Raw genomic sequence first — 10,781 nt, 5'->3', positions numbered from 1 at the left:
GGATGATTTCTTAAGGTACATTGTTTTAAAAGCTATAAAACCTCAACACAAACTCCTAATTTGTGAAGATGAACAATTTCACTCTTTTTTGCCTACTGCCCCGAAGGAGTGTTTTCAGAGAGTGACTTCTCAACAATTTTTCTTGAGATCCGAGTCCTAATATAAAGCTTTGTTGGGTGCTATATTCCATTGCCCTTGAAACACCCCCATGAGGTTATACTGTTATTCCTGACATTTCACAGACGTCTAATATGTGGTAAACCTGAGATTAGGACCCAGAAACTTTTTTGGAAGGCTGCGTGCCCAGCGCTCTGCTGTCCTGCCTCTTTATAACACACACACACGAAAATGTCGACGTTGGTTTTCTCTGGATGGTGAGATCCCAGGGCGCCTTTATTTCCTTCATTCATATACCTCAGTGTTTCTCAGAGGAACTGAATAGCTGATGAGCGAATGTTTTCTTACAGAAGAATTCCAGGATAATGCAGGAGACTGATGTGGTTATAAAATCAGGGTTTTGCAACCCCTAATGAAATCCTGGATCTTGGCAATGGTGATCATTGGCTGGTAAGGCTGGCAGGAGGAAAAGCAGATGGGAATTTTGTTTCTAAAGATTGGCTCTGAGCTAATATCTGTTGCCAATCTTTTTTTTTCCCTTCTTATTCTCCCCAAAGCCCCCCAGTACATAGTTGTATATTCTAGTTGTGGGTCCATCTAGTTGTGGCATGTGGGACGCTGCCTCAGCGTGGCCTGACGGGCGGTGCCATGTGCACACCCAGGATCCGAACCGGCGAAACCCTGGGCCGCCGAAGCAGAGTGTGTGAACTTAACCACTCGGCCACACAGCGGCCCCAGCTGGGAGCTGTACAATAGATGGGTCACGATGACAATGCTGGGATCGTAACATCACAAAGAGAGACAGTCCAACAGCCTGTGTCTCTTGATTTGATGTGACAGTTGGGACACAGCACCAGCTTTGAAATATTTTGTCCCCAGCTGGAACCTGAACCAGATCATGCCTCTTACTCTAACCACCGGAGGATGGAGGAATGTGTTACATAAACCCACAAGGAGGCAATCAGGAGAATCCACGATGTGAAAAGGTCCAGGATGAACAACCTGTATTCTCCAACAATAAATATATTATGAGAAAAAAAAAAGAGAGAGAGAATGAACCAGTAGACCAAGCACTCTTCAACAGAAATATAACGCAAGTCACAAATGTAATTTTAAATATTTTAGTAGCCTCATTTTAAAAATTTATTTTTTAATTATTTGAAAAGTTTTGGACAGCTTAAACAGATGGGTGTTTATTTCTTCTTGATTTCAGATAGTCCAGAGGTGGGCAGTCCACGGCTGGTATCGCCTCATCAGGAACTCAGGCATCTGCTACCTCTTTGCTCCATTGTTTTTTTAGATACCTTCCATCCTCAGGGTCACTTCTTGGCCCAAAATGGCTGCAAGAGCTCTGGACATCACATCCAAGTTCTAAGTAGTACAGAGAGGAGAAAGAAAGGAAAGATCTAAAGGGCTACTCCACAGCTAAGTCAGCTGCCTTTAAGTAGCCTCCCTGGAGGTCCCACATAATACTTCCTCTTCCATGTAGTTAGCCAAACTCATTTACAAGGCAGGAACTCAGGAACAAATGGAAGAGATGCCTAGGGCAAGGTATGGGGGACCGGAGGGGTACAGAGCTTCCGTGCTCTCTCTGGGTACACCACCCTTCCAGTACCTCGATGCATTCCCCAACCCAGAATCTCCTCCAGTAGCCACATTTTAAGAAATAAAAAGAAACAGATGAAATTAATTTTTATGATATATTGTATTTAACCTGATACATACAGATTATAGTCATTTCAACATGTCATCAATATAAAAATATTGAGATCATTGACATTTTTCTCTTGCTAAGTCTTTGAAATCTGGCGTAGGCTTTGTAGGTACAGCACATCTTGCGTCAGACCAGCCACACTTCAAGCCCTCCGTAGCCATATATGAGGGATGGCCACCATTTTGGGCAGCATTGCTATAGAATAAAAGAGATGAGATAGACATTGCAACCAAATGCAGTGTATGGATCTTGTTTGGATCCTGATTCAAATAATCTAAAAAAATTATCAAAATAATTTTTTTTTTTACAGGGCAATCAGGAAAATTTGACCACTGACTGGATACTTGGTGATATGAAGGAGTTCTTGTTAATTTTTTCATATGGTAATGGTATAGTAGTTATGTTTTTTTAAGTGTTTATGTTCTTTAAAGAGAAACAGTTCTTCAAAGTGTTTTCTGAAGAAATAAAATGCTGTTGAGATTGGCTTCAAAATAATCCACGTGTATGTATTGGGGGGTGTGCATAAATGAAACAACATTGATCATGTACTGATAATTTTTGAAGCTGGTGAAGGGCACATAAAGATTTACTACATTATTCTCTCTGCTGGGGTATATGTTTAAACCCTTCCACCCTAAAGCTTATTTATTTATTTATTTTTTGGTGAGGAAGATTGGCCCTGAGCTAACATCTGTGCCCGTCTTCCTCTATTTTGTATGTGGGATGCCACCACAGCAGGGCTTGATGAATGGTGTGTAGGTCCACACCCAGGATACGAGGCCATGACCCCCAGGCCGGCGAAGCAGAGCACACGAACTTAACCACTATGCCACCGGGCCAGCCCCTCTAAAGTTTATTTTTAATGGGAAACACAGATGGGTGTTGGAGATAGAGTCAGGTCCTCATGCCCATTTCACTTGGTGAAGTCCAGACCCAGGCTTCAAATTCCCTCCATCTTATGTCTCATACCTTTTGTCTGTACGTTACCCTTACTGGCTCTCTTTGACCATCGGTTGGACGTGGTTCATATTTTTGGGGCAATGCCACCAGCTCCCAATGCCATCTCTTGGCCATCCAATGATGCCCCTCCTTCCTGACTTTGGCTGTGCTCAGGAGTGCATGTTGTGTGAGTTTGTGACAATGAGATGACTCAGGATGGGGGCAGGATACTCTGGAAAGACCATATGATTAGAAGATGGGGACTTTGGGCCCGGGGAGGAAAGGGGGCTGGAGACTGGGTTCAATCATGTGGCCAATGATTCAATCAATCATCGTTCTATAATTAAACCACAATAAAAACTCTAGACTCTGAAGCTCTGGTGGGCTTCCTGGTTGGTGACACAATGGTGTGCTGGGTGGGTGACAAATCCCGGAGGACACAGAAGTATTTGGGACCCTCCTAGACCTTGCTCTGTGCATCTTTCCATTTGGCAGGTCCTGATTTGTATTCTTTATGATAAAACTGTAATTGTAAACATAGTACCTTCCTGAGTTCTGGGAGTTGGTCTAATAAAGTACTGAACCTGAAGGGGAAGTGGGGACCCCCCCCAAATTCACAGCCAGTTGGTCAATCAATCCGTAACATAATCTCAATAAAAACTCTGGACACTGAAGTTTGAATGAGCGTCTCTGGTTGGCAACACCCTTTGAGAACTGTCAGTCTGATGCCTGGAGGATAACAGGTCTCTAAGATGACAAGATCTTTACATTTAGAAACATGCCTGACTTCGCTCTATGCATCTCTTCTAATTTGTATCCTTTTGTTATAAGAAAACTGGAACTGTAACTATAGTGCTTTTTTGAGTCCTGTGATCGCGATTTACTAAACCCGAGGGGGTCCATAGGGTCTTCCAATTTGTAGCTAGCTGGTCTCAAGTGGGGGTGGCCCTGTGGACCCCCAAACTCGTGGCTGGCATCTGAAACGAGGGCAGTCTTGTGAGGAGCTGTGTTTTCACATTCTGTAGATTGGCACACTCATTGCTGTGAGAAACCCACGTAAACACAAAGATACAAATGAGCCACATAGGGTGGTGACCTGTGGGAAAGCTCACAAGACCAGGAGGAGGGTGAAGAGAGTCTTGGGTGCCCCAAAAACCCTCAATGATCAAGAATACACACTATTTTAATGCAGTATTTTAAAAATTAAAAATTAACGTGACTATCCGTGATGAACAGAATACCAAAATTCAAACTACAGACAGCATCCAGCAGGACCGGGATTAGGGTGAGGCACATAAATCATGGAAGGACAGGGTCGGATCCCCATATAGGTTTGTTTGCATTAATTTTGAATTTTTAAAAATACTGCCCTAAAATATTGTTTGTCTTGATTACTGGGGTTTTTGGCTTCCCCTAAATTTTTCTCCTGAGGCAAATACCTCATTTGCCTCACCCTAGTCTCAGCCCAGGGTAGGAGGGGAATAGGAAAAGGGAATGGGGAAAAAACGACTTCAAAATTATGTAATAAAACAAGACCAAGGCCTTACAATGATGTGCCAGCAAACGTGGCATATGATAAATGCAACCCCTTTCACCTCTGGTCTAAAGTAAAACTAAAAAATAAACCATATTTGATACAGAATATTGAGTTTGCTCTACAACCTAATAGAATTCAACCCACTTATCTATGGACCCACTTGATTGGCTCAACAAATATGTATGGCCAGGAAAAGTTCATTAGGTTTTTTTTTCCCCCTGAGGAAGATTAGCCCTGAGCTAACATCTGCACCAAATCAAATATTTCGTATGTGGGTTGCCACCACAGCTTGGCTGACAAGTGGTGTAGGTCCTTGACCAGGATCCAAACCCATCAACCTGGGCCACCGAAGCAGAGCATGCGAACTTAACCACTACACCACCAGGCTGGCCCCTTTATTAGTATTTTTTACCTTTACAATTTTTTTTCTTTTGCAAGTGAAACAAAAAGAGTAACTATAGATGATTCATCTTTTAAAAAAAAATACGCAAAATCTTTATGTTTTGAGTTTCCTCAGGGCTCCTCCCACTCAGTGAGGCATGGAGCAGAGGAGTGGTACCCAATGAGGCCGAGAAAGTGGGATGCTAACAGGGGCCAGGCCATGCCAGCCCCTGAAGACTCTGGTGACAGATTTGGGCTTTATCCTAAAAGTCGTGGAAAGCCATCAACAGTTTTTAAGCAGAAAACCGACTTCACCCAAGCCCGCCCCGATCCACATGAACAGAATTCCAGCCTGGCCATCTAGAGCACCTCAGAATCCTACTGTCACCCGAAGGGACACCTTTCTCGATTTCCACACAAAATGCTCTCCCAGGCAGGCTTATTGATGGTGGGTTTGCCAAAAAGGATCGACTTCAAGGTGAGGACTCCAGCCTTGACCTTTCAGCATCCTTGCTCTGGAAAGATCCTCCTGTCTCCCACCCCTCTTCACGAGGAGGTTCCCCACCTGCAGGCCAGCTGCTCGATCCTCTCTCCTCTTCGCCATCAGTCCTCTCTTCCTCCGCCCCATGGACCCCCCACTCTTCTCACTGTTGAGGCAGCGATCCACTTCTTCCATCCCCATCACCAAAGTCCCCAGCAAGCCCTACTCGGCTGATCTGCAGAACAAAAGACGCCTCCTTCCCCGTAGGCAGTTCTCAGACTCCTGTTTGTCTTGTAAGGAACAGACGAGGGCAGAGCAGGGCGAGAGCAGATGCAGAGACCCGTGCGGGGGATGCGGGGGTGGGGGCGGGGGCATTTACGACCATCCAGTGTGCCTGCATGTGCGGCGCATGGCGCATCCCGGAGGCTCGCCGTCACCTCGGGGCCTCCCTCCCGCGCTGCTTCCGCTCTGTGATGCGTTACCTCCCCGGAGAGGCCTCTCTTGCCCGGTGGATGGCAAATAAAACCCCTCCCAAGTACTCTCTGTCCTCTTATTCCGATTTATTCACCTTCATAGCATTTAATGCCCCCGTGGAAATGTGAAACACGTACTTCACTTGTTTATTGTCTTTCTCCTTTTCTACGCAAAACAGACTTTCTCTGACTTGTTCAGTGCTGCGGTCTGCGAAACTACAACAGTGCCCGCCACAGAGTTGGTGCTCAACAAGTGTTTGAATGAATGAATGAATATCCAGGGAGGAGAAGACAGCTCGTTCTGAGGTGGTGGCAATTAAGATGGAGAAGAACTCAACTACTGCAACTCACCCAGACACATATCTGATTTCCCCCCAACACTTTTCGTATGGATGTTTTCTAATATATTGTAAAATTAAAAGAAATTTACAGCTAACACCCATATACCCACTACCTGAATTCCACTATTCACATTTTATTATACTTGCTTTATCACATGTCTGTTGACCTTCCATCCATCTACCTGTCCATCCATCTATCGGTCCAACCATGCATCCATCTGTCCAACCATCTGTCCATCCATCCATCCATCTGTCCAATCATCCATCCATCCATCCATCATCCATCCATCCATCCATCATCCATCCATCCGCCCAACCATCCATCCATGCATCCATCTGTCCAACCATCTGTCCAATCATTCATCCATCCATCATGCATTCATCCATCCATCTCTCCATCTGTCCATCCGTCTGTCTGTCCAACCATCTATCCATCCACTCATCCATGCAACTGTCCAACCATCCAACCATCCATCTGTCCAACCATCTGTCCAACCATCCATCATCCATCCATCCACCCATCCATTCATCTGTCCAACCATCCATCCATCTGTCCGTCCGTCTATCCAACCACCCACCCATCCATCCATCTGTCCAACCATCTGTCCGTCCATCCATCCATCCATCCATCCATCCATCCGTCCATCTATCCATTTGTCCAACCATCCATCTGTCCAACTATCTGTCCATCCATCCATCCAACCATCTGTCCACCCATCCGTCCATCTGTTCAAGCATCTGTCCAACCATCCATCTGCCCAACCATCTGTCCACCCATCCACCCATCTAGCTGTCCAATCATTGATCCATCCATCTGTCCAACCATCTATCCATCCATCCATCCATATCCATCCATCTGTCCAGCCATCCGTCCATTTGTCCAATGATCTGTTCACCCATTCATCCATCCATCCATCTGTTCAACCATCTGTCCATCCATCCATCCATCCATCTGCCCCACCATTTGTCCACCCATCTATCCATCCATCCACCCATCTATCTTATTTTTGATGCATTTCATAGTAAGTCATAGACATCAGTACACTTCTTCCTAAAGTCTCAAACATATATGTCATTTCCTATAATTCGAACTTTGTTTCTTTTTTAAGGTAAAATTCATATACAATGAAATGCACAAAACCCACGTTGTACTTTTCAGTGAGCTTTGACAAATGCACACAGCTGTGTGACTCAAACCCCTGTCAGTATGCAGAACATCTGCCATCACCCCAGAACGTTCTCTCCTGCCAGTTCCAAGTCAACCCCCACCCCTGCCTCAACCAAGAGGCAAGCAGCCTTCTGATTTCTTTCCACCACAGATTACTGTTGTTCTTTCCTGGAACTTCACATAAATGGAGACATACGGAAGGCTTCTTTCATCTTGAGTTCACTCATGTAGCATCAATTTGTTCCTTGTAATGACAGAGGCACCTCCCAGTATCTGAACGCACCACCGTTGGTTTGTCCTTTCTCTGGTTGACGGACACCTCGGCTGCTTCCAGGTTGGGGCTGCCATGAACACCTCTGTAAAAGTCTGAGTGGACATGGGCTTTCGCTTCTCTTGGGGAAATACCCATGAGTGGGATTCCTGGGCATAGAGCAGACCGTGTTTAGTACTATAAGAAACTCCCAGACCTTTTTCCAAAGTGGTTACACCGTTTTATGCTCCCACCAACAACGTACGGGAGTTCTGGTTGTTCGACATCTCTGCTATATTTTGGAGTTTGGGGGATATAAGACATTATTTTTGGCCAATCTGATGGCTGTATAGTAGTGTCTGACTGCGGTTTTAAGCTGCATTTCTCTCATGACTGATAATGTCGAGCATCTTTTCATGCACTTATCGGCCATTAGTATATCCTCTGTTGTAAAGGAGACATGTTTAATTTCTTCCTCTAGAGGAAAGGGACCCTGAGATATTCTAGTGCCCACATCTAACTTACATAGAAGATGAGCCTTCCCATGTGTGTGCATTTGCGAAGGCTGCTGTAACAAAGTGTCACAAACTGGGTGACTTAAAACATCATACATTTATTGTCTCGCAGTTCTGGAGGCCTGAAATCTGAAATGGAGGTGTCAGCAGGGCCGTGCTCCCTCTGAGACTGGGGACAATATTTCCTTGCCTCTTCCATCTTCCGGCGGTGGCCATCACTCCTCGGCTTGCTGCTGCATCACTCCAGTCTCTGCTTCCGTCATCACATGGCCTTCTCCCCTTGTGTGTCTGTCTTCACAGGGTCTTCCCTCTTCTTATAGAGACACCAGGCGAGTTGGATTAAGGGTCCACTCTACTCAGCTTAATGAATTATATCTGCAATGACCCTATTTCCAAATAAGGTCATATTCTCAGGTTCTGGGCATTAAGCCCTCAACATCTTTTGGTGGGGGGGCGGGGGGATGCAACTTAAGCCATTAACACCATGGATTCGGTAGCCTGCTCCCTACATTATGTCCAGGTTCCATCTGGGAAGCAAGGACTCATCCTGAACGTGGTAGAACGTTTTGTCAGCACCAACTCTGGGGCAGGCACTGTGCGTGAGTTGCAATGTCGGTGTTACAGGTAAGGAGTCTGAGGCATCCACGGCTCAGAGGAGTCAAGTAACCTGCCCAAGGTGAGCCTGAGAACTGGTCTGCAGAGACGCGGGGCTGGAAATTTCGCGCCTTGCCGTCGTCGGCTTGCCCAGGTCAATTCTTCAACAGGCCTCAAGGTGGCGCCGGAGAGCAAATGGTGGATTCCAGCACCGGGTTGAAAATTCCTTTCTCCCGGGCGCTTAGCCGGGCCTCTCAAACTTGAACGTGCACGCAGGTCACTAGGGGATCTTGTTAAAATGCAACTCCTGATTCACTTGGTCTGAGGAGGGGCCAGGAATTAACGCTTCTGACAAGCTCCCAGGGGATGCTAATGCAGCAAGGGCTCTCTACGCATCTGCACGGGCAGCTCCCGGGAACTCCAGGACAGCAGTAACTATGTTCATAATCATCGCAGAAACAATGATTCTCACACGCGCCTTCTGTGCCAGGCTCCGGGTCTTTGCCTCTACGTGCATTCTCTCCTGAAATGCTCACGGCAGTCCAAGAGGCGGCCCCACGTTCCGGAACAGGGAGCAGGTGCAGATCGGAGGCCAGCCCCTCTGTGGCCGTGTCCCCTCTTTACTGCAGGACGGACGCTATCCGTGGGGGACTCAGCCCAGGGCCTGAGGGAAGAGAGGTGGGCGCTCGGGATGTCTGGCTGCAAAGCCAAGGGGTGGGGGTAGGGGGCACTGAGGCATCTGGAAGGGGAAGGGGAGTGAGAAAAAAGGGGCAGCAAGGGAAACAGGGATCCCGGACTGCCGCCCTTAAAACTCACGGCAGGAAGCCTTCCTTCCGCTCTCCCTCTCTCTTTTGTAATTGTCTTTCTCATCCATCCATCTATCTATCTATCTATCCATCTATCTATGTTACTGAGCCCCTCTCTCCATCTCCCTAAGTCTTCCTTCAGAACCTTTCTCTACGGTTTTTTTTCCAGTCTCTCTCTCTCTTTCTCTCAGTTTATCTTTAAATCTCTTCTAGTCCCTCTTTAAAGCTCTCTGGGGGCCGGCCCGGTGGCCGAGTGGTTAAGTTCCTGCGCTCCGCTTGGGTGGCCCAGGGTTTCAGCGGTTCGGATCCTGGGTGCGGACATGGCACCGCTCCTCAGGCCGTGCTGAGGCGGCATCCCACATGCCACAACCAGAAGGACTGAGAACTAGAATATACAACTATGTCCTGGGGGGCTTTGGGGAGAAGAAGAGGCAGAAAAAAAAAAAAAGAAGATTGGCAACTGATGTTAGCTCAGGTGCCAATCTTTAAAAAATAAAACAGCTCCCTGTCTGTCTCTCTTCCTCCCTCCGTCCTCCCCTCCTTCTCTCTTGCCCTCCCCGATTCCCTCTTCCTCCCCGGCCCTCCCTCCCTCCCTCCCACCTCTTGTCAGTCTCCCTGGTCTGGTCCTGGTCCCTGTGCTGCTTTTGTTGGCTCCAGCACAGTGCGGTTTCATGCACAGGCTCAACTCTGCTCCTCCCCTGATCCCCATTCCTATTCTGCCACGTACCAGCTGCAGAAATGGAGCCAAATTCCCCCAGCCTCGCTGCCCCTCAGCCTCCTGACTCGCGTAGAGCTTTCCTCCTGAGGTCGCTGTCAGAACCAGGAGAGACAGGCACACAACGAGTTCAGCGAGGTGGCCAGCTCTCGATAAATGGCGCTATCATCGTCGTCCTCCTCCTCCTCATTATTATTACTGATGAAAGGTAACCCACAGCCGGCCTCTCAGCAGTCAACAATTAGATGCTTATCTGGTGTGTGGAATGCATGAGGAAGGTCTTCCCACTGACAAAATTGGGGCCACTCCCAGACCTTGCTTTCCAGCCGGGATCAACCATCCCAAGAGCCAAGAGCGAGGGCGCCTGGTGGAACGCGCCAGCTTTCCGAGCCACACCCGAGGCCACTGTTCACTCTTCGTTGCCGCCTCTTGGAGATTCTGAGCCAATTCTGTGCATTTCAGTGGCGGGGGATGGGGCGGGGGGACAGAAACAACCGAGAATCAGTCACAGTTGGGTTAGATTAAGGATCTGACTTAACAAGTCAGGGATATAAAAAAAGTACCGGAAGGTGGCCACAGCGAGCAACACGCACAACACACACACAAACACACACACACCCCCCTTCCCCAGCCCTGCAGAGGGCTCAGCCCCCATACCCTCCATGCAAGGTGTGGCTTGACAATTTGACATCATAGTTATTTTTCACTCCCTTTAGACCTTCGGTTCAGATGTTGAAGATCATGTGTATC

Source organism: Equus quagga, chromosome 13 (genome assembly GCF_021613505.1).
Source record: "Equus quagga isolate Etosha38 chromosome 13, UCLA_HA_Equagga_1.0, whole genome shotgun sequence".
In the NCBI taxonomy this organism is placed as follows: domain Eukaryota; kingdom Metazoa; phylum Chordata; class Mammalia; order Perissodactyla; family Equidae; genus Equus; species Equus quagga.
The sequence above is the reverse complement of the archived record's forward strand: the minus strand, read 5'-3'. Positions refer to the sequence as shown.